Source organism: Pseudophryne corroboree, chromosome 1 (assembly GCF_028390025.1).
Source record: "Pseudophryne corroboree isolate aPseCor3 chromosome 1, aPseCor3.hap2, whole genome shotgun sequence".
Lineage (NCBI taxonomy): Eukaryota > Metazoa > Chordata > Amphibia > Anura > Myobatrachidae > Pseudophryne > Pseudophryne corroboree.
The window spans coordinates 195607250-195627983 of NC_086444.1; the positions used below are offsets into that span (position 1 = coordinate 195607250).

Here is a 20734-nt window from a genome sequence, read left to right on the forward strand (position 1 = left end):
CTCTAGCCCATATTAAAGACGCAGTCTTATTTATGAGGGATGCTCAAAGGGACATTGGATTGCTAGCTTCTAGGGCCAATGCCATGTCTATCTCAGCGAGAAGATCCTTATGGACTCGCCAATGGACGGGTGATGCGGATTCCAAGAAACATATGGAAGTACTACCCTATAAGGGGGATGTATTGTTTGGGGATGGGCTGATGGACCTGGTTTCCACAGCTACAGCAGGTAAATCAAATTTTTTACCATATATTCCCCAACAGCAAAAGAAAGTAACACCCTATCAGATGCAATCCTTTCGGTCGCACAAGTCCAAAAGAGGTCGGGGATCCTCTATCCTCGCCAGAGGTAAGGGTAGAGGCAAGAGAGCACCTGCTTCGACAGGTGCCCAGGAACAAAAGTCCTCCCCGGCTGCTCCAAAACCCACAGCATGACGCTGGGGCTCCCCTGAGGGAGTCCGCACCGGTGGGGGCACGTCTTCGACTTTTTAGTCAGGCCTGGGTCAGTTCGGACCTGAATCCCTAGGTGTTGGAAATAGTTTCCCAGGGTTACAAATTGGAATTCGAGGAGGTGCCCCGCGCCGATTTTTCAAATCGGCCCTACCAGCTTCCACATCGGAAAGGGATGTAGTGTTAGCTGCAATTCAAACGCTGTGTATACAGCAAGTGATAATCAAGATTCCCCTGCACCAGCAGGGAAGAGGTTACTATTCAACCCTATTTGTGGTCCCGAAACCGGACGGTTCGGTCAGACCTATTTTGAATCTGAAATCCCTAAACCTGTACATAAAAAGATTCAAATTCAAAATGGAATCTCTCAGAGCGATAATAGCCAACATGGAGAAGGGGGAGTTTATGGTGTCTCTGGACATAAAGGATGCGTACCTTCATGTGCCCATATATGCCCCCCATCAGGAATACCTGAGATTCGCTGTACAGGATTGTCATTACCAATTTCAGACGTTGCCGTTTGGACTCTCCACGGCCCCGAGGATTTTCACCAAGATAATGGCGGAAATGATGGTGGTCCTGCGCAAGCATGGAGTCACAATTATCCCATACTTGGACGATCTCCTGATAAAAGCGAGATCAAGAGAGAAATTGCTGAGCAGTGTGGCGCTCTCTCTGAGAGTGCTCCAGCAACACGGTTGGATTCTAAATCTACCGAAGTCACAGTTGATTCCGACAACTCGACTACCGTTCCTAGGTATGATACTGGATACGGAACAAATGAAGGTCTTCCTCCCAATAGAGAAAGCCCAAGACATCCAGAACATGGTCAGAGACCTGCTAAAACCGAAAAGGGTGTCAGTCCACCAATGCACTCGAGTTCTGGGGAAAATGGTGGCGGCCTACGAGGCCATTCCCTTCGGAAGGTTGCATGCAAGGACTTTTCAATGGGACCTTCTGGACAAGTGGTCCGGGTCCCATCTGCACTTACATCGGAAAATAACACTGTCCCCAGGGACAAGAGTGTCCCTCCTGTGGTGGTTGCAAAGTGCTCACCTCCTGGAGGGTCGCAGGTTCGGAATTCAGGATTGGATCCTGGTTACCACGGACGCGAGCCTCCGAGGTTGGGGAGCGGTCACACAGGGAAAGACTTTTCAGGGTCTTTGGTCAGACCAGGAGTCCTGTCTACACATCAGTGTGTTGGAACTCAGGGCCATTTACAACGACCTTCGACAAGCGGAGAGTTTTCTTCGAAACCTACCGGTTCTGATTCAATCAGACAATGTCACAGCAGTGGCTCATGTGAACCGCCAAGGCGGGACAAGAAGCAGAGTCGCGATGGCGGAAGCCACAAGTATCCTTCGCTGGGCGGAAAATCATGTAAGCGCTCTGTCGGCTGTCTTCATTCCGGGAGTGGACAACTGGGAAGCAGACTTCCTCAGCAGACACGATCTCCATCCAGGAGAATGGGGACTTCATCAAGAAGTCTTTGCAGACGTAACACGTCTTTGGGGAACTCCTCAAATAGACATGATGGCGTCACGCCTCAACAAAAAAACTTCGGAGGTATTGCACCAGGTCTCGGGACCCTCAGGCAGTAGCAGTAGACGCACTGGTAACACCGTGGGTGTTCGAATCGGTCTACGTGTTTCCTCCTCTTCCTCTCATCACGAAAGTGTTGAGGATCATAAGACGAAGAAGAGTACAGACGATACTCGTTGTCCCAGACTGGCCTCGAAGGGCCTGGTACTCGGATCTACAAGAGATGCTCACAGGAGATCCCTGGCCTCTTCCTCTGAGGGAAGACCTGTTGCAGCAGGGGCCCTGTGTATTTCAAGACTTACCGCGGTTAGGTTTGACGGCATGGCGGTTGAACGCCGAATCCTAGCGAAAAAGGGGATTCCGGAAGAGGTCATCCCTACTTTAATAAAGGCTAGGAAGGAGGTGACGGTAAAACATTATCACCGTATCTGGCGAAAGTATGTGTCTTGGTGTGAGACCAAGAATGCACCTACGGAAGATTTTCATCTGGGTCGTCTTCTCCACTTCCTACAGACAGGAGTGGATATGGACCTGAAATTAGGCTCGGTTAAGGTACAGATTTCGGCCCTCTCGATTTTCTTTCAGAAGGAATTGGCTTCTCTTCCAGAAGTCCAACCGTTTGTAAAGGGATTGCTGCACATCCAGCCCCCTTTTGTGCCTCCAGTGGCACCATGGGACCTGAACGTGGTGTTGCAGTTCCTAAAATCACACTGGTTTGAACCGCTTAACAAGGTTGAGTTGAAATTTCTTACCTGGAAGGTGGTCATGTTGTTGGCCTTAGCATCAGCAAGGCGAGTGTCAGAATTGGCGGCTTTGTCACACAAGAGCCCCTATTTGATTTTTCATGTGGATCGAGCTGAATTGAGGACACGTCCGCAATTTTTGCCTAAAGTGGTTTCTTTGTTCCAAATGAATCAACCTATTGTGGTGCCTGTGGCTACAAGTGACCTGGAGGATTCCAGATCCCTGGACATAGTCAGGGCCTTAAAAATTTATGTAGCCAGGACGGCTAGAATTAGGAAAACAGAGGCTCTGTTTGTCCTGTATGCGGCCAATAAGATTGGCGCACCTGCTTCGAAGCAGACTATTGCTCGCTGGATCTGTAATACGATACAGCAGGCTCACTCTACGGCTGGATTGCCGGTACCAAATTCGGTTAAGGCCCATTCCACTAGGAAGGTGGGCTCTTCTTGGGCGGCTGCCAGAGGCGTCTCGGCATTACAACTTTGCCGAGCGGCGACTTGGTCGGGGTCAAACACTTTTGCGAAATTCTACAAGTTTGATACCCTGGCTGATGAGGACCTATTGTTTGCTCAGTCGGTGCTGCAGAGTCATACGCACTCTCCTGCCCGATTGGATGCTTTGGTATAAACCCCATGGTCCTTACGGAGTCCCCAGCCTCCTCTAGGACGTAAGAGAAAATAAGATTTTAAACCTACCGGTAAATCTATTTCTGCTAGTCCGTAGAGGATGCTGGGCGCCCGTCCCAGTGCGGAAACTCTGCAAGACTTGTATATAGTTGTTGCTTACATAAGGGTTATGTTACAGTTGATATCGGTCTTGGACCGTTTCTGTCGTTTTGTTCATACTGTTAACTGGTTATGTATGTTCCAGGTTACATGGTATGATTGGTGTGTGCTGGTATAAATCTTGCCCTTGGATTGCTAAATCCTGCCTTGTATTGTCCATCTCCTCTGGGCACAGTTCTCTAACTGAGGTCTGGAGGAGGGGCATAGAGGGAGGAGCCAGTGCACACCCATAGTCAAAGTTCTTTTTAGGTGCCCTATCTCCTGCGGAGCCCGTCTATACCCCATGGTCATTACGGAGTCCCCAGCATCCTCTACGGACTAGTAGAAATAGATTTACCGGTAGGTTTAAAATCTTATTCTAAAAAATAATTTGAGTCAGTGTGAATTCCAGGAGAGAAAGGAAGAACTTAACATGGGGGCCTGTGTACCAGGGGTTGTTGGTGACCAAATGTTCTACCGCCCGTACGCCTGCTCCTTGTGGTATACACGTGTACAGGCTTGTCACGTCAATTGACGTTAAGACTACCTCTGGTGGTTAAACCCCCATGTATTCAAATAGTTGTAACAAAGAAGATGTATCTTTCAAGTGTGTAGGTGTGTTTTGGATGCAAGGTTGAAGATAGGTATCACAGTATATGGAAATAGCCTCACATAGCGAGCCCCTGGCGGATATGATTGGTCTGCCCGGGGGATTCACCGCATCCTTATGAATTTTAGGGATAACATAGAATACGGGAACCACCGGGCAGTCAACACATAATGCCTTACTAATTGCTGTTGTAATTACATTGTTATCAACCGCCTGTTTAAGTAATTCCTCTAGCTCTCTCTTGAACACGCTAGTAGGGTCCTTCGATAACTTAGCATAAGTGGACCTATCTGATAATAGGCGTTCACACTCTATCCTGTACTTAGCTGTATCAAGCACCACAATACCCCCACCCTTATCAGCCTGCCGTATTATAATATCCTCTCTCTTGCTTAAGGCTTTTAAAACCTGAAACTCCTCTCTAGCTAAATTCGGATAGCTCTTGACATTAGAGTCCTGTTCAGGTAACTCAAGCATACGGCTGAAAGTCTTAATAGAGGTATTCGAGGTGTTTGGTTCAAAAGTAGACTTCATGAGTTTTCTCACCTGCAATGGCGGTGAGCCAGTCCCTGTGATCTCATCAGCCGTTTTATGTTTAGAGAAATATTCTTTAAGTTTTACTGATCTTATCAACTTATAGTTCTCAATCCTCTGCTGAAATGGGTCAGCCGACCTAGTAGGAATGTATGAAAGACCTCTACTCTACACTCTGGCCTCGATGTCCGAAATATGGCCAGACGATAGGTCAAATATTAATTGTGTCCCACTTTTGGGGGTTTCATGCCGGTGTTGGCTCCTCGCCTGCCTCTTCGCCTGCATCCCTCTCTTCGTTGGGGCACTTCTCTCCCTGCGATTATTGCCCGGGTACGTACCCCTAAAGGGATCTCCCTTCTACTATATGGGGTGTCCTGAGCGGCCTCATCAATATCGCTGGCAGAGGTACTTGAATATTGCGGGCGCTGGGGCCTCCGTCTGAACGTTGCTGGATGACCACCACGCTGAGATAACGACTGATTCCCCAACCATGCATACACCTTGTGTTGGTCATAGTCCTGCTGCACCCTACTTCTTTTTTGCTTCTTAAATTTAATAAGATTCAGCTTATACTGTTCCACCTCTTCTGAGAGTTTGTTCAATCAGGAACTGGAGTTGCAGTCAGGTTGTGCTCATTCTCATCCACGCGGATTTAGGATCCACAACATGCCGACCATCGGCCGGTATGATATAAATTTTTGCAAAAAGTGGATAGCAGTCCTAAATAAGTGCTCTATGGACTTACTACTATTAGTTGTAGAAGAATCTACACGGGAACTAACATTAACAAGAAATAAGATAATACAATTTGAGAATGAGCACAACCTGACTGCAACTCCAGATCCTGATTGGTTGAACAAACTCTCAGAAGAGGTGGAACAGTATAAGCTGAATCTTATTAAATTTAAGAAGCAAAAAAAAGTAGGGTGCAGCAAGGGGCTCATTTGCGCTCGCCAAGCTGTCGGTAAGCCGGCGGTCGGGCTCCCGGCGCCGGGATGCTGGTCGCCGGGAGCCCGACCGCCGGCCAGCCGTAGTGAACCCCTAGCTACTCGAAAAGGTCGGAGTATACGGGACTTTGTGGTTAAAACTGACATATCTAAATTTGGAAGAGAACACCAAGTTAAGAACTTCTTGAAACGTAGGAACGGGTGTTTTAGGTGCAGTGGGTGTACCACTTGGGACACTTTCCAACATCCCCATACGGGTAAAAAAAATTCCATCAAGTACCCATTGTCATGCGATTCCAAGTTTGTCGTTTATTTGTTGTCATGTCCTTGCGGGTTGGCTTATGTTGGCAAGACCGACTGCGCCTTCAAGATGAGGATGGCGCAGCATCGGTATGCAATACGGGAGGCCATTAGGTCAGGGACTAGTGACCAACCTGTGGCTCGCCACTTTATGCTAGCCAAGCATGGAATGGCGACCCATCGTTATAAAATAATAGACCAGGTCCCGTGTTCATTGCGAGGGGGAGATAGGTCCAAAAAACTGCTTCAGGTTGAAGCAACATGGATCTATACCCTCAACACGCTGTATCCTAAGGGACTAAATGAAGCTATGAGCCTTAAATGCCTTCTGTGAATGTAAGCACAGTCTCTTCCTTTATTAAAGTAATGATAATAGAGCATGTCTTATACGAGTGAAGGATGGATTAATCAATGGTATTAGAATTATTTTATGTACGGCCACATTGTAGTTGCTTTACAAATACGGCAGTTCTTTTAATATGTTTTGCTTTTTAGATTATGTCACTGATTGAAACTGGATGGTAATGACTAGTAATGTGTGTTTATATTACAATGCTAACACTTCACGTATAGAGACAGTTTGTATAAAGATTTGTAATTGTGTATTCATGTTACTATGGTTACCTATCCCATCAACCCCAGAGCGCCGGCTGGACGGACCGGAGCCGCGTAATTTCCGGTGGGCGGAGTGACGTCAGGACCCGGAACCCGGGCAGCGCGGCTGGCGGTGGCGACGGTTTGAACCTCCTCTTACACTAAAGGTATTTAAACACTGATGTTTGTAATGTATGGTATCCTGACGAAGTGGCTGCGACCCCGAAATGTAGAATAAAGCACTATTTTTCTTCACTGCATTTTGACAAGTCTCCCAGTGCCGCGCTTATTGCAACAGATGTATATGGGAATCTCCCAGGAGGTGAGGGCACAGGAGCAGATGCTTTGAACGCTGGGGAGCGTGAGGAGTGCCGAATCATACAGTGCTACATATATATATATATATATATATATATATATATATACATAAAAGTGTGAACACACTTTCTCATTCATTTGAATGAGGAAGTGTGTCCAAACTTTTGACTTCTGCTATATATATATATATATATATATATATAACTTGAAAAAAAGGACTGCGGCACTCGGGGTCTTGTGGTTGTAGAAAATGTATTAAAAATACACAGCAGAGAGAACATCAACGTTTCGGGGTGTCTAACCCCTTTGTCAAGATGTGGCTAGATAACTGTATATCGATCCCACCCACACATGTCCACCATAACAATGGTATCAATAGCTAAAACATGTTACCCACATACTTGGCACAAGAAATACATGTATACGACATACCATATATAAAATACATATATGAAAAAGACAAGAAAATACAACACAAACAGAGGAAAATCTAGAAGGCATCCACTCTAAGGCTACAGCTAACTAAGAACAGCAGGCCTGATCCCCGATTCACATCTACTCTATGTTTCCTATAAGAAACAAGAAAGAATTAATTCCTCATTCAGCCCTCGTGGGGCCATGGCATCTTGCTTTAGCAACTGCTTATTCCGATCGCCACCTCTCCTGAGCGGTGGCACATGGTCCAAAGGCATGAATTTGAAGTCCCTTATTCTGTGACCACAATTTGCAAAATGTCTGGCCACCGGTGGTGTACTTGGTTCCACTGTTTGTAATGCTTTTTTAATTGACGAGCGGTGCATAGATATTCTTTCCTTTAGCATACAAATTGTCTTGCCCACGTACAGTTTTTTACAAGGACATATGATGATGTAAGTCACGTAACGGGTTTCACAGGTCATTCTGTGTCTCAACATATACTTGTCACCCAATGTAGGGTGTACGAATTCTTTACCAGTAAGCATAAAAGTACAGTTGGCACAACCACCACATTTGAATGCTCCCCTCTGTAGACTGAGCCAATTTGTATTGGACATCACTCCAGGACTAATATCAGATTGTGAAATCCGTTCCTTCAGATTCTTGCTCCTCTTATAGCTAAAGAGGGGTGTATTGGCATTGAATCTGCTTAGTGATGGATCCGTCTGGACAATGTGCTAATGCTTCAGTATCGATTTTCTGACTAAACCCGACGTGATGACGTAGGTGCTCGTAAATACCAAACGTTCTGTTTCTACACTTTTCGTCTTTGGAACCAGAAGATCCTCACGTTTTAGTCCAAGGCATTTGGTCACTGCATTTTTCACTTCCATTGGATCATAGCCACGGTCAATGAAATTCTGCCCCATATTTGCTAGAGCCTCTGGCAGTTTAGTGTGGTTTGAGGTTATTCGCGTCACCCTTACCAATTGTCAATAAGGGAGTCCTTTCTTCAAAGGTTGTGGGTGGAAGCTTGATGCAAGAAGAAGCGTATTTTTGTCTGTTGGTTTTCTAAAAATGCTAGTTGTGAAACATCCTTCCTCAATTCCTACCATAACATCTAAAAATTCCATATTAGTCCTACTATATCGGTAAGTGAATATAATGGATTAGTCCGATCGCCGTTCAATCTATCAACAAATTCCACCAAAGCCTGTTCACCACCAGTCCACAGCATGAAGAGGTCGTCAATGAATCTAACATAGAACGGTATGAATTTAGCAAAATCCAAATCATTCATGATGTTGTCCTGTTCAAAATCATACATAAATAAATTGGCGTATGATGGGGCCATATTTGACCCCATTGGCGTCCCGTGGAGTTGTAAATAAAAAGAGTTATTGAACAAAAAATAATTTTTATGTAAGATAACCTCGATGAGCAATAATAAAAAATCAACTGGTGGACCCACATACTGTAGACTGGCGGTGATGGCCTTCCTGACTGACTCAATACCCTCAGTATGGTCAGTGCTAGTATACAAACTAGAAACGTCTAGGGTCACTAAAAGACAATCACTTGGCGGCTGACCAAATTTTTCTTATTTGTTAATGAAATCCGACGTGTCCTTGATGAAATAGGGAGTATGTTGAACTACCGGTTGTAAATGGTAGTCAACATACTGGGACAGAGGTTGCCCTAATGAGCCTCTGGAGGAGATGATCGGTCTACCCGGAGGATCCACCAGACTCTTGTGCACCATTAGGCAAGATGTACAAGAGTGGGATCCTCGGGTAGTCCTGGGTGAGAAATGTTTCAGTCTGCTCATCTATCCAACCATGACTGAAACCAATTGAGCGTTGGATCAAATAGAAGTCTTTTATAGCAGGTTGCATCTGACAGCTGCCTCATTACCTCATCAACATAATTACTTTTATTCATTATCACAATACCGCCGCCTTTATCGGCGGGGCGTATTACAATATTGGCATTGTTATTTAAAGTTTTTATTGCTAATGATTCCTCATTCTTTAAATTAGAGTATTTAATCCTACTCTTCCGCAAAATCGGTAAGGTGTCCATCCTTACCAACCGCATGAAGGTTTCAATTGATGCGTTTGATGAGGGTGGATCAAAAGTACTTGGGATTTTAAATGGAGTTTGTTTATGTTCAATAACCGACCGCTTGCTAAAGAAATCTTTGAGGCGTAGCTGCCTATGAAACCTGTATAGCTCAACCTCAAAATCAAATGGTTTCTGACAGTAAGTTTGAACAAAGGACAAACCCTTGGTTAATATTTTAACCTCGGGTTCAGTCAATTTGTACGAGGATAGATTGAACAATGCTATTTGCAGATCGCCTTGGTGTTTTTTTCTCGATAGGCAACAGTAAGTAATGAAACGCGTCTAGGACTCCCTGTATGAGCTGGTTAACTGGACATTTAACGATCAGCTGTGACCCCGCACCATTCGTGTCACGATTTCCTCACTTGGTCTCCCACAGTCGGAAGCTACCGCTTGCTCCCTGTGCGGCCACGAATCGGCCGGAGCTAACTGCTGCACACCATACACGGCTGCCGCTTACAGGTACTTTTCCCGAGGACGCTCGGGAATCACCGTTTCTCACATCTATCAAACGGTCCTGGACAGCAGGGATATAGTGAGTAGCGGCTCCCAGCAGCAACTTTCAATATATAGTGCGGTTTCTGTGCTAAAGTTCTTCAGTGAACTGTATAGTTTACCATTGACTCTGTAGCAGTGACACGGATTGGAGCAGCTAACTAATATTGCAATATCAAAAGAATGTTTTTGTCACTGGGTTTCCAGCTATTGGTAACAGATTACAAATCCATCTGAAAGGAACAACTGCGTGTTTCCATTTTATTGCAGTTGATACTATATATCCAGTTACTATTGCAACATTTTATTCACTGATAATTGTATCCAGTACTATTATTTTATTTAACCATTTTTATTCATTGTTATATATGTGGAAAATAAATGTGATTGAATTATGATCCACCGGCAATCCATGTATTCTTTTTATGATTGATGCTATAGCGCAGCCTTTTTTCATTTATATCATAAGTTAATTATTGAGACTTGTGCAGATAGGTCTTTGGGGCTGCTGCAATCGAATCAATATTATTAGCAATTATTTATTTATATATACATACACATATACACCATTGTTCATTCACGCCATAGGTATTTGTGCTGTGGTTTTCATGGTCTCAGTAGACATAACGGAGGCTTAATTAAATTTTTCTCCTCATTAGGCTTACCTGAGGTTTGCAATTCAGGGTTGTCATTACCAATTTCAGAGTGATAGCGGTAATGATGGTTCTCCGTCGCTAGTAAGGAGTCACAATTGCACTCTCCCTGACAGTTCTTCAACAACAGGGTTGGCTCCTGAACTTGCCGGAATCACTGTTGGTCCCAACGACGCGGTTGTCGGTTTTGGGAATAATACTAGACACAGAACTACAGAGAGTTTTTTCTTCCAAGGGAAAAGGCTCTGGAGATCCAGAGTCTGATCAAACAAATTCCGAGACCAGCAAGAGTGTCAATTCATCAATACATTCGGTTGCTGGGAAAGATGGTTGCGGACTACGAGGCCACTCAGTTTGGCAGGTTCCATGCCAAGGTGTTCCAGTGGGCCCTGTTGGACAAGTGGTCCGGTTCCCACCTACACATACACCGGAGGATAATCCTGTCTTCCAAGACCAGAATCTCCTGTGGTGGCTGCGCAGTCCTCACCTCCTAGAAGGGCGCAAGTTCGAGATCCAGGACTGGATCCTAGCGACCACGGATGCAAGCCTCCGAGGCGGGGGGGCAGTCACACAGAGGGAAAAACTTCCAAGGAAGATGGTCAAGTTAGGAAATTTGTCACCACATAAACGGTCTAGAGTTAAAGGCCGTTTACAGCGGTTTTCTACAGACGAAAAGCAGAACAGCAATGGCAGAAACCACAAGGGTTTTCCGCAGGGCAGAAAAACATACAAGCGCTCTGTCGGCGATGTTCGTTCCAAGAGTGGACAACTGAGAAGCAGACTTCCTCAGCAGACACGATCTCCATCCAGGAGAGGGGAGACCTCCTCCAAGTAGTCTTCGAAAAGGTGACATGTCGTTGGGATTTCCTCAAGTGGGAATGATGGCATCTCGTCTCAGCAAGAAGCTTCAGAGTTCCAGGTCAAGGGACCCTCAAACAGGAACAGTGAATGCACTGGTGACACCGTGGGTGTTTTCAGTTGGTATATGTATTCCCTACGGGTTCTCTCGTTCCAAAAGTTCTGGGATCATAAAAAGGAAATTCGAGCGAGCCTCATGGTCCCAAACTGGCCAAGAAGAGTTTAGTATCCAGATCTCAGGAATTACTCATAGGAGATCCCTGGCTTTTTCCTTTACGCGATGACCTGTTGCGGCAGGGGCCGTGCGTGTATTAGGTCTTACCGCGGCTATGACGACATGGTGGTTGACCGCCAAATCCTAGTCCGTAAGGGTATTCCCACGGAATTAGTTCTCCACACTTATTCGGGCTAGAAAAGGGGTAACGTCTAAACATTACTACCGTATTTGGAGAAAATAAGTTTCTTGGTGTGAATCGGCAGAGTTTTCAGCTAGGACGTTTTCTCCATTTCTCTGACGTCCTAGTGGATGCTGGGGACTCCGTAAGGACCATGGGGGATAGCGGCTCCGCAGGAGACTGGGCACAGCTAAGAAAGATTTAGGACTACCTGGTGTGCACTGGCTCCTCCCACTATGACCCTCCTCCAGACCCCAGTTAGAATCGTGTGCCCTGCTGAGCTGGATGCACACTAGGGGCTCTCCTGAGCTCCTAGAGAGAAAGTATATTTTAGGTTTTTTATTTTACAGTGAGATCTGCTGGCAACAGACTCACTGCAGCGAGGGACTAAGGGGAGAAGAAGCCAACCTACCTAACTGGTGGTAGCTTGGGCTTCTTAGGCTACTGGACACCATTAGCTCCAGAGGGATCGACCGCATGGAACCGGCCATTGATGTTCGGTCCCAGAGCCACGCCGCCGGCCCCCTTACAGAGCCAGAAGCAAGAAGAGTCCGGAAAATCGGCGGCAGAAGACATCAGTCTTCACCAAGGTAGCGCACAGCACTGCAGCTGTGCGCCATTGCTCCTCATACACACTTCACACTCCGGTCACTGAGGGTGCAGGGCGCTGGGGAAGGGTGCCCTGAGCAGCAATAAAAACACCTTGGCTGGCAAATATATCACAATATATAGCCCCAGAGGCTATATATGTGATAAATACCCCTGCCAGAATCCATTAAAAAGCGGGAGAAAAGTCAGCAGAAAAAGGGGCGGAGCTATCTCCCTCAGCACACTGGCGCCATTTCTCCCTCACAGCTCCGCTGGAAGGAAGCTCCCTGGCTCTCCCCTGCAGTCTACACTACAGAAAGGGTAAAAAAGAGAGGGGGGGGGGGGGCACTAAATTTAGGCGCAATATACATATAGCAGCTATAAGGGGATATAATTTAGTTAATCCCTGTATTATATAGCGCTCTGGTGTGTGCTGGCATACTCTCTCTCTGTCTCCCCAAAGGGCTTTGTGGGGTCCTGTCTTCTGTCAGAGCATTCCCTGTGTGTGTGCGGTGTGTCGGTACGGCTGTGTCGACATGTTTGATGAGGAGGCTTATGTGGAGGAGGAGCAACATAAATGTGTTGTCACCCCCTGCGGGGCAGACACCTGAGTGGATGGACTTGTGGAAGGAATTATGCGAAAGTGTCGACTCCTTACATAAAAAATTTGACGACATGCCAAATGCGGGGCAGCCGGCTTCTCAGCCCGTACCTGCCCAGACGTCTCAAAGGCCATCAGGGGCTCTAAAACGCCCGCTACCTCAGATGGCAGACACAGATGTCGACACGGATACTGATACCAGTGTCGACGACGAAGAGACTAATGTAATGTCCAATAGGGCCACTCGTTATAAGATTGAGGAAATTAAAAATGTTTTACACATTTCTGATGTGACCCCAGGTACCACTAAAAAGGGTATTATGTTTGGGGAGAAAAAACTACCAGTAGTTTTTCCCCCTTCTGAAGAATTAAATGAAGTGTGTGAAGTAGCGTGGGCTTCCCCCGATAAAAAATTGGTAATTTCTAAAAAGTTACTAATGGCGTACCCTTTCCCGCCAGAGGATAGGTCACACTGGGAAACACCCCCTAGGGTGGATAAAGCACTTACACGCTTATCAAAAAAGGTGGCACTACCGTCTCCGGATACGGCCGCCCTAAAGGAACCTGCTGATAGAAAGCAGGACCATCTCCTGAAGGCTATTTATACGCACACTGGTATTATACTGAGACCAGCTATTGCTTCAGCATGGATGTGCAGTGCTGCAGCTGCGTGGTCGGATTCCCTGTCGGAAAACATTGACACCCTAGACAGGGACACTATATTGCTAAACATAGAGCATATTAAAGACGCTGTCTTATACATGAGAGATGCACAGAGGGATATTTGCCGGCTGGCATCAAAAATAAGTGCACTGTCCATTTCTGCCAGGAGAGGTTTATGGACTCGGCAGTGGACAGGTGATGCAGATTCTAAAAGGCACATGGAAGTTTTGCCTTATAAGGGTGAGGAGTTGTTTGAGGATGGTCTTTCGGACCTAGTTTCCACAGCAACAGCTGGGAAGTCAGCATTTTTACCACATGTCCCCTCACAACCAAAGAAAGCACCGTATTATCAGGTACAGTCCTTTCGTCCCCAAAAGAACAAGCGGGGTAGAGGCGCGTCCTTTCTGCCCAGAGGCAGAGGTAGGGGAAAAAAGCTGCAGCATACAGCCAGTTCCCAGGAACAAAAGTCCTCCCCCGCTTCTTCTGCTAAGTCCGCCGCATGACGCTGGGGCTCAACAGGCGGAGCCAGGTACGGTGGGGGCCCGTCTCAAAAACTTCAGCAATCAGTGGGCTCGCTCACAAGTAAATCCCTGGATCCTTCAAGTGGTATCTCAGGGGTACAGGCTGGAATTCGAGACATTTCCCCCCCGCCGTTTCCTCAAATCTGCCTTGCCAACGACTCCCTCAGACAGGGAGGCTGTGATAGAGGCAATTCACAAGCTGTATTCCCAGCAGGTGATAATCAAGGTGCCCCTACTTCAACAAGGACGGGGTTACTATTCCACAATGTTTGTGGTACCGAAACCGGTCGGTTCGGTGAGACCCATTTTAAATTTAAAATCCTTGAACACATATATAAAAAAAATTCAAGTTCAAGATGGAATCGCTCAGGGCGGTTATTGCAAGCCTGGGATTACATGGTATCTCTGGACATCAAGGATGCTTACCTGCATGTCCCCATTTACCATCCTCACCAGGAGTACCTCAGATTTGTGGTACAGGATTGTCATTACCAATTCCAGACGTTGCCGTTCGGCCTGTCCACGGCACCGAGGGTATTTACAAAAGTAATGGCCGAAATGATGATACTCCTTCGAAAAAAGGGAGTTTTAATTATCCCATACTTGGACGATCTCTTGATAAAGGCGAGGTCCAGAGAGCAGTTGTTGGTCGGCGTAGCGCTATCTCAGGAGGTGCTACACCAGCACGGTTGGATTCTGAATATTCCAAAGTCACAGCTGGTTCCTGCGACACGTCTACTGTTCCTGGGGATGATTCTGGACACAGTCCAGAAAAAAGTGTTTCTCCCAGAGGAGAAAGCCAAGGAGCTGTCATCTCTAGTCAGAGGCCTCCTGAAACCGAAACAGGTGTCGGTGCATCACTGCACGCGAGTCCTGGGAAAAATGGTAGCTTCCTACGAAGCAATTCCATTCAGCAGGTTCCATGCCAGAACTTTTCAGTGGGACTTGTTGGACCAGTGGTCCGGATCGCATCTTCAAATGCATCGGTTGATAACCCTGTCTCCAAGGACCAGGGTGTCTCTGCTGTGGTGGCTGCAGAGTGCTCATCTCAAAGAGGGACGTAGATTCGGCATACAGGACTGGGTCCTGGTGACCACGGATGCCAGCCTTCGAGGCTGGGGGGCAGTCACACGGGGAAAAAACTTCCAAGGACTTTGGTCAAGTCAGGAGACTTCCCTACACATAAATGTTCTGGAACTAAGGGCCATTTACAATGCCCTAAGTCAGGCAAAGCCCCTGCTTCAAAACCAGCCGGTTCTGATCCAGTCAGACAACATCACGGCAGTCGCCCATGTAAACCGACAGGGCGGCACAAGAAGCAGGACGGCGATGACAGAAGCCACAAGGATTCTCCGATGGGCGGAAAATCACGTGTTAGCACTGTCAGCAGTGTTCATTCCGGGAGTGGACAACTGGGAAGCAGACTTCCTCAGCAGGCACGACCTCCACCCGGGAGAGTGGGGACTTCATCCAGAAGTCTTCCAAATGATTGTAAACCGTTGGGAAGTGCCACAGGTGGACATGATGGCGTCCCGCCTAAACAAAAAGCTACAAAAGTATTGCGCCAGGTCAAGAGACCCGCAGGCGATAGCTGTGGACGCTCTAGTGACACCGTGGGTGTACCGGTCGGTTTATGTGTTCCCTCCTCTTCCTCTCATACTCAAGGTGCTGATGATAATACGGAGAAGAGGAGTAAGAACTATACTCATTGTTCCGGATTGGCCAAGAAGAGCTTGGTACCCGGAACTTTAAGAAATGATCTCAGAGGACCCATGGCCTCTACCGCTCAGACAAGACCTGCTGCTGCAGGGGCCCTGTCTGTTCCAAGACTTACCGCGGCTGCGTTTGACGGCATGGCGGTTGAACACCGGATCCTGAAGGAAAAGGGCATTCCGGAGGAAGTCATTCCTACGCTGATTAAAGCTAGGAAAGAAGTAACTGCAAACCATTATCACCGCATATGGCGAAAATATGTTGCGTGGTGTGAGGCCAAGAAGGCCCCAACGGAGGAATTTCAGCTGGGTCGATTTCTGCACTTCCTACAGTCAGGGGTGACTATGGGCCTAAAACTGGGTTCCATTAAGGTCCAGATTTCGGCTCTGTCGATTTTCTTCCAAAAAGAACTGGCTTCACTACCTGAAGTTCAGACATTTGTCAAGGGAGTGCTCCATATTCAGCCTCCTTTTGTGCCTCCAGTGGCACCGTGGGACCTCAACGTGGTGTTGGGTTTCCTAAAGTCTCATTGGTTTGAGCCACTTAAAACCGTGGATTTAAAATATCTCACGTGGAAAGTGGTCATGCTTTTGGCCTTGGCTTCGGCTAGGCGTGTGTCGGAATTGGCGGCTTTATCATGTAAAAGCCCCTATTTGATTTTCCATATGGATAGGGCAGAATTGAGGACTCGTCCCCAGCTTCTTCCTAAGGTGGTATCAGCTTTTCACTTCAACCAACCTATCGTGGTGCCTGCAGCTACTAGGGACTTGGAGGACTCCAAGTTACTGGACGTAGTCAGGGCCTTGAAAATTTATGTTTCCAGGACGGCTGGAGTCAGAAAGACTGACTCGCTATTTATCCTGTATGCACCCAACAAGCTGGGTGCTCCTGCTTCGAAGCAGACTATTACTCGCTGGATTTGTAGCACAATTCAGCTTGCGCATTCTGCGGCTGGCCTGCCGCAGCCTAAATCGGTAAAAGCCCATTCCACGAGGAAGGTGGGCTCTTCTTGGGCGGCTGCCCGAGGGGTCTCGGCTTTACAACTTTGCCGAGCTGCTACTTGGTCACGTTTGCAAAATTCTACAAATTTGATACCCTGGCTGAGGAGGACCTTGAGTTCTCTCATTCGGTGCTGCAGAGTCATCCGCACTCTCCCGCCCGTTTGGGAGCTTTGGTATAATCCCCATGGTCCTTACGGAGTCCCCAGCATCCACTAGGACGTCAGAGAAAATAAGATTTTACTCACCGGTAAATCTATTTCTCGTAGTCCGTAGTGGATGCTGGGCGCCCGTCCCAAGTGCGGACTGTCTGCAATACTTGTATATAGTTATTGTTACCTAAAAGGGTTATTGTTGAGCCATCTGTTGAGAGGCTCTGTTATGTTCATACTGTTAACTGGGTATAATATCACGAGTTATACGGTGTGATTGGTGTGGCTGGTATGAGTCTTACCCGGGATTCAAAATCCTTCCTTATTGTGTCAGCTCTTCCGGGCACAGTATCCTAACTGAGGTCTGGAGGAGGGTCATAGTGGGAGGAGCCAGTGCACACCAGGTAGTCCTAAATATTTCTTAGCTGTGCCCAGTCTCCTGCGGAGCCGCTATCCCCCATGGTCCTTACGGAGTCCCCAGCATCCACTACGGACTACGAGAAATAGATTTACCGGTGAGTAAAATCTTATTTTTTCTACAAGCAGGTGTGGATGCGGGCCTAAACTTGGGCTCAATTAAAATCGACCTTAGCGGGTTTCTTTTAGAATAAATTGGACTCCCTTCAAAGAAGTTCAGACTGTCATGAAGGGCGTGTTGCACATCCAACCTCCATTTGTGCCCCAGTGGCACCATGGGATCTTAATAGGGTGTTGCAGTTCTTTCAATCACATTAGTTTGAACCTTTAAGTAAGGAGGAGTGAATTTCCTCACTTGGAAAGTGGTCGTCAAGTTGGTCTTGATCAGGGCCGTAACTACGTGTGTGCCAAGTGGGCTTGGCACACAGCGCAGTTGCCCTGAGGGCGCAACGGCCAGTGGCATGTAATGAGTCAAATTGACTCATTACATGCCGCCTCTGGCTGCTGTGTGCGCCGTGCGCCGCGCTGGAGGGAGAAGAGACCAGCGCCGGGCAGCGTTCAAGGAGGAGGAGGGAGGGGGAGCAGGGAGCCGCAGCAGCGCTATTTGATTGGTAGTAAGCGCCGCTGCAGCATCCCCCTCTCCTTCTGTATTGGCTGCCCGGCGCTGCTTTGGATGCTGGGATGCGGTTCCTTCATCCCAGCATCCATAGCAGCGCCGGGCAGCCAATACAGAAGGAGAAGGGGATGCTGCAGCGGCGCTTTCTACCAATCAAATAGCGCTGCTGCGGCTCCCTGCTCCCCCTCCCTCCTCCTCCTTCTCATCTCACTGCCTGCACCGAGAGGGAGATGCCAGCACGAGGAGCCTGTCAGCGGGGAGAAGGTAAGTATATCCCTCCCTCTCTCTCTCAGGGGGACACCGTCTGACGCAATGTGTAAAAAGGGGGCCTGGCTGCCGCAATGTGTAAAAAGGGGTCCTGGCTGCCGCAATGTATAAAAAGGGGGCCTGGCTGCCGCAATGTGTAAAAAGGGGTCCTGGCTGCCGCAATGTGTAAAAAGGGGGCATGGCTGCCGCAATGTGTAAAAAGGGGGACTGGCTGCCGCAATGTGTAAAGAGGGGGCCTGGCTGCCGCAATGTGTAAAAAGGGGTCCTGGCTGCTGCAATGTGTAAAGAGGGGGCCTGGCTGCCGCAATGTGTAAACAGGGGGCCTGGCTGCCGTAATGTGTAAAAAGGGGGCCTGGCTGCCGCAATATGTAAAAAGGGGGACTGGCTGGCGCAATGTGTAAAAAGGGGGACTGGCTGCCGCAATGTGTAAAGAGGAGGCCTGGCTGCCGCAATGTGTAAAAAGGGGGACTGGCTGCCGCAATGTGTAAAAAGGGGGACTGTCTGCTGTAATGTGTAAAAAGGGGGACACTGTCTGCTGTAATGTATAAAAGGGGCTCTACCTGGTGTAGTGGCGCTACTGTGCAGCGTAATTTGAATAATGTAGACTACTGTGCACCGTAGTATGAATTGCTATTATTTTGTGGCCACGCCCCTTCCCCGTGAAGCCACGCCCCTATAAATTGTGCACGCGCCTACGGCGCGCACTGCCCCTATCTTACATGGGGGGGGCGCCACTGTCGTTTCTTGTACATAGCGCTAAAATGCCTAGTTACGGCACTGGTCTTGATATACGCAAGGCGAGTGTCTGAGTTAGCGGCCTGGTCTCACAAGAGACCTTATTTGATCTTCCATGAAGATAAAGCAGAGTTGGAAACTCGTCAGCAATTTCTACCGGAGGTGGTTTTCTTCTTTCCACATGTACCAACCTATGGTGGTGCCTGTGACTACCGACGCCTTCACTGAGTCGAAGTCTCTGCATGTGGTCAGAGTTTTGAAAATTTAGGTCGCCAGGACGGCTCCGTTTAGGAACACAGGCTCTGTTTGTCCTGTTTGCTCCCAACGAGATTGGGTGTCCTGCTTCCAAGCAGACCGTTGTGCTCTGGATCTGTGGTACGATTCAGCATGCTCATCTCACAGCAGGATTGCCGTTACCGAAATAGGTGAAGGCCCATACTACTAGAAAGGTGGGCTCGTCCGGGGCGGTTGACCGGGGAGTCTCGGCATTGCAACTTTGCCGAGCAGCCTTTTAGCTAACAATTTGGCTAAGTAATACAGTTTAATACCTTGGCTGAGTTTGACCTCACGTTGGGTCATTCGGTACTGCAGAGTCGTCCGCACTCTCCCGCCTATTCTAGAGCTTTGGTATAACCCCATGGTTCATGATGTGACCCCAGCATCCTCTAGGACGTATGAGAAAATAGGATTTTAATACCTACCGGTAAATCTTTTTCTCTTAGCCCGTAGAGGATGCTGGGCGCCCGTCCCAGTGCGTACTGTATCTGCAGTTATTAGTTGTGGTTACACACATGTTGTGTTACGTTTCTTGTCAGCCAGGTGCTGTAATTGTTCATGCCGTTGGCTTGTATTCTGTGGAATGCCATGTTCTGCGGCATGCTTGAGGTGTGAGCTGGTAAGATGCTCACCGTGGTTTAACATTAAATCCTTTCCTCAAAATGTCCGTCTCCCTGGGCACAGTTACTATAACTGGATTCTGGAGGAGGGGCATAGAGGGAAAAGCCAGTTCACACCCATTCAAAGTCTTAAAGTGCCCATGTCTCCTGCGGATCCCGTCTATACCCCATGGTTCTTGATGTGACCCCAGCATCCTCTACGGACTAAGAGAAAAGGATTTACCGGTAGGTATTAAAATCCTATTATAATGCATAAACCCAATAAACTAGTGCACATGTACAAAAATGTTGGTATATTGTGCTTAAAGCCCTTGTGAATATGAAGCAATGGTTGATTGAAGGCAGACGTTCCTTACCGAGGTCAACTAGGAAGGGATCAGTCGGTGTGGTCACATTCAGATTAGGCAGCCTCACAAGATTTGTGACCATTAGCTCTGGTTCACCTGCCGCTGACTGAGAGAGGTTAGTGTGTGTAGCTCTACCCAGAGGGCCCGCAAATCGTGGAAAAATGCTGCAAGTGGGCGTAGCCTAATGCAGTGGGTGGGCGGAGCTACGTTCGCGAGCTGCGATTAGCAATAAAATTGATTTGGTCCATCGGGGGGGGGGGGGGGGGGTGTTTCTGGGTACTCAGAAACCCTCCCTGCGTGCGCCACTGTATGGGGCCCCGAGGCAACTAACTTGTGGGAGCTTCTACCGATACAAATGTCAATAAGGTATGCTTACTGCCAATAAGATATGCTGGTGATGTTATTAAAAAGTGTATTGTGGAAATGCTCTCAGCACCGCAAGTTGTTCACATTGTGTCATCCAGAAACCCCAGGTC

General features: G+C 47.7%; 1 protein-coding gene across 1 annotated transcript in view; it reads left to right on the forward strand.

The window, feature by feature from the left end:
- ADGRV1 (adhesion G protein-coupled receptor V1) overlaps positions 1-20734 on the forward strand; it is a 1000765-nt gene that overhangs the window by 472837 nt on the left and 507194 nt on the right. The gene's annotated exons all lie outside the window — the stretch shown is intronic.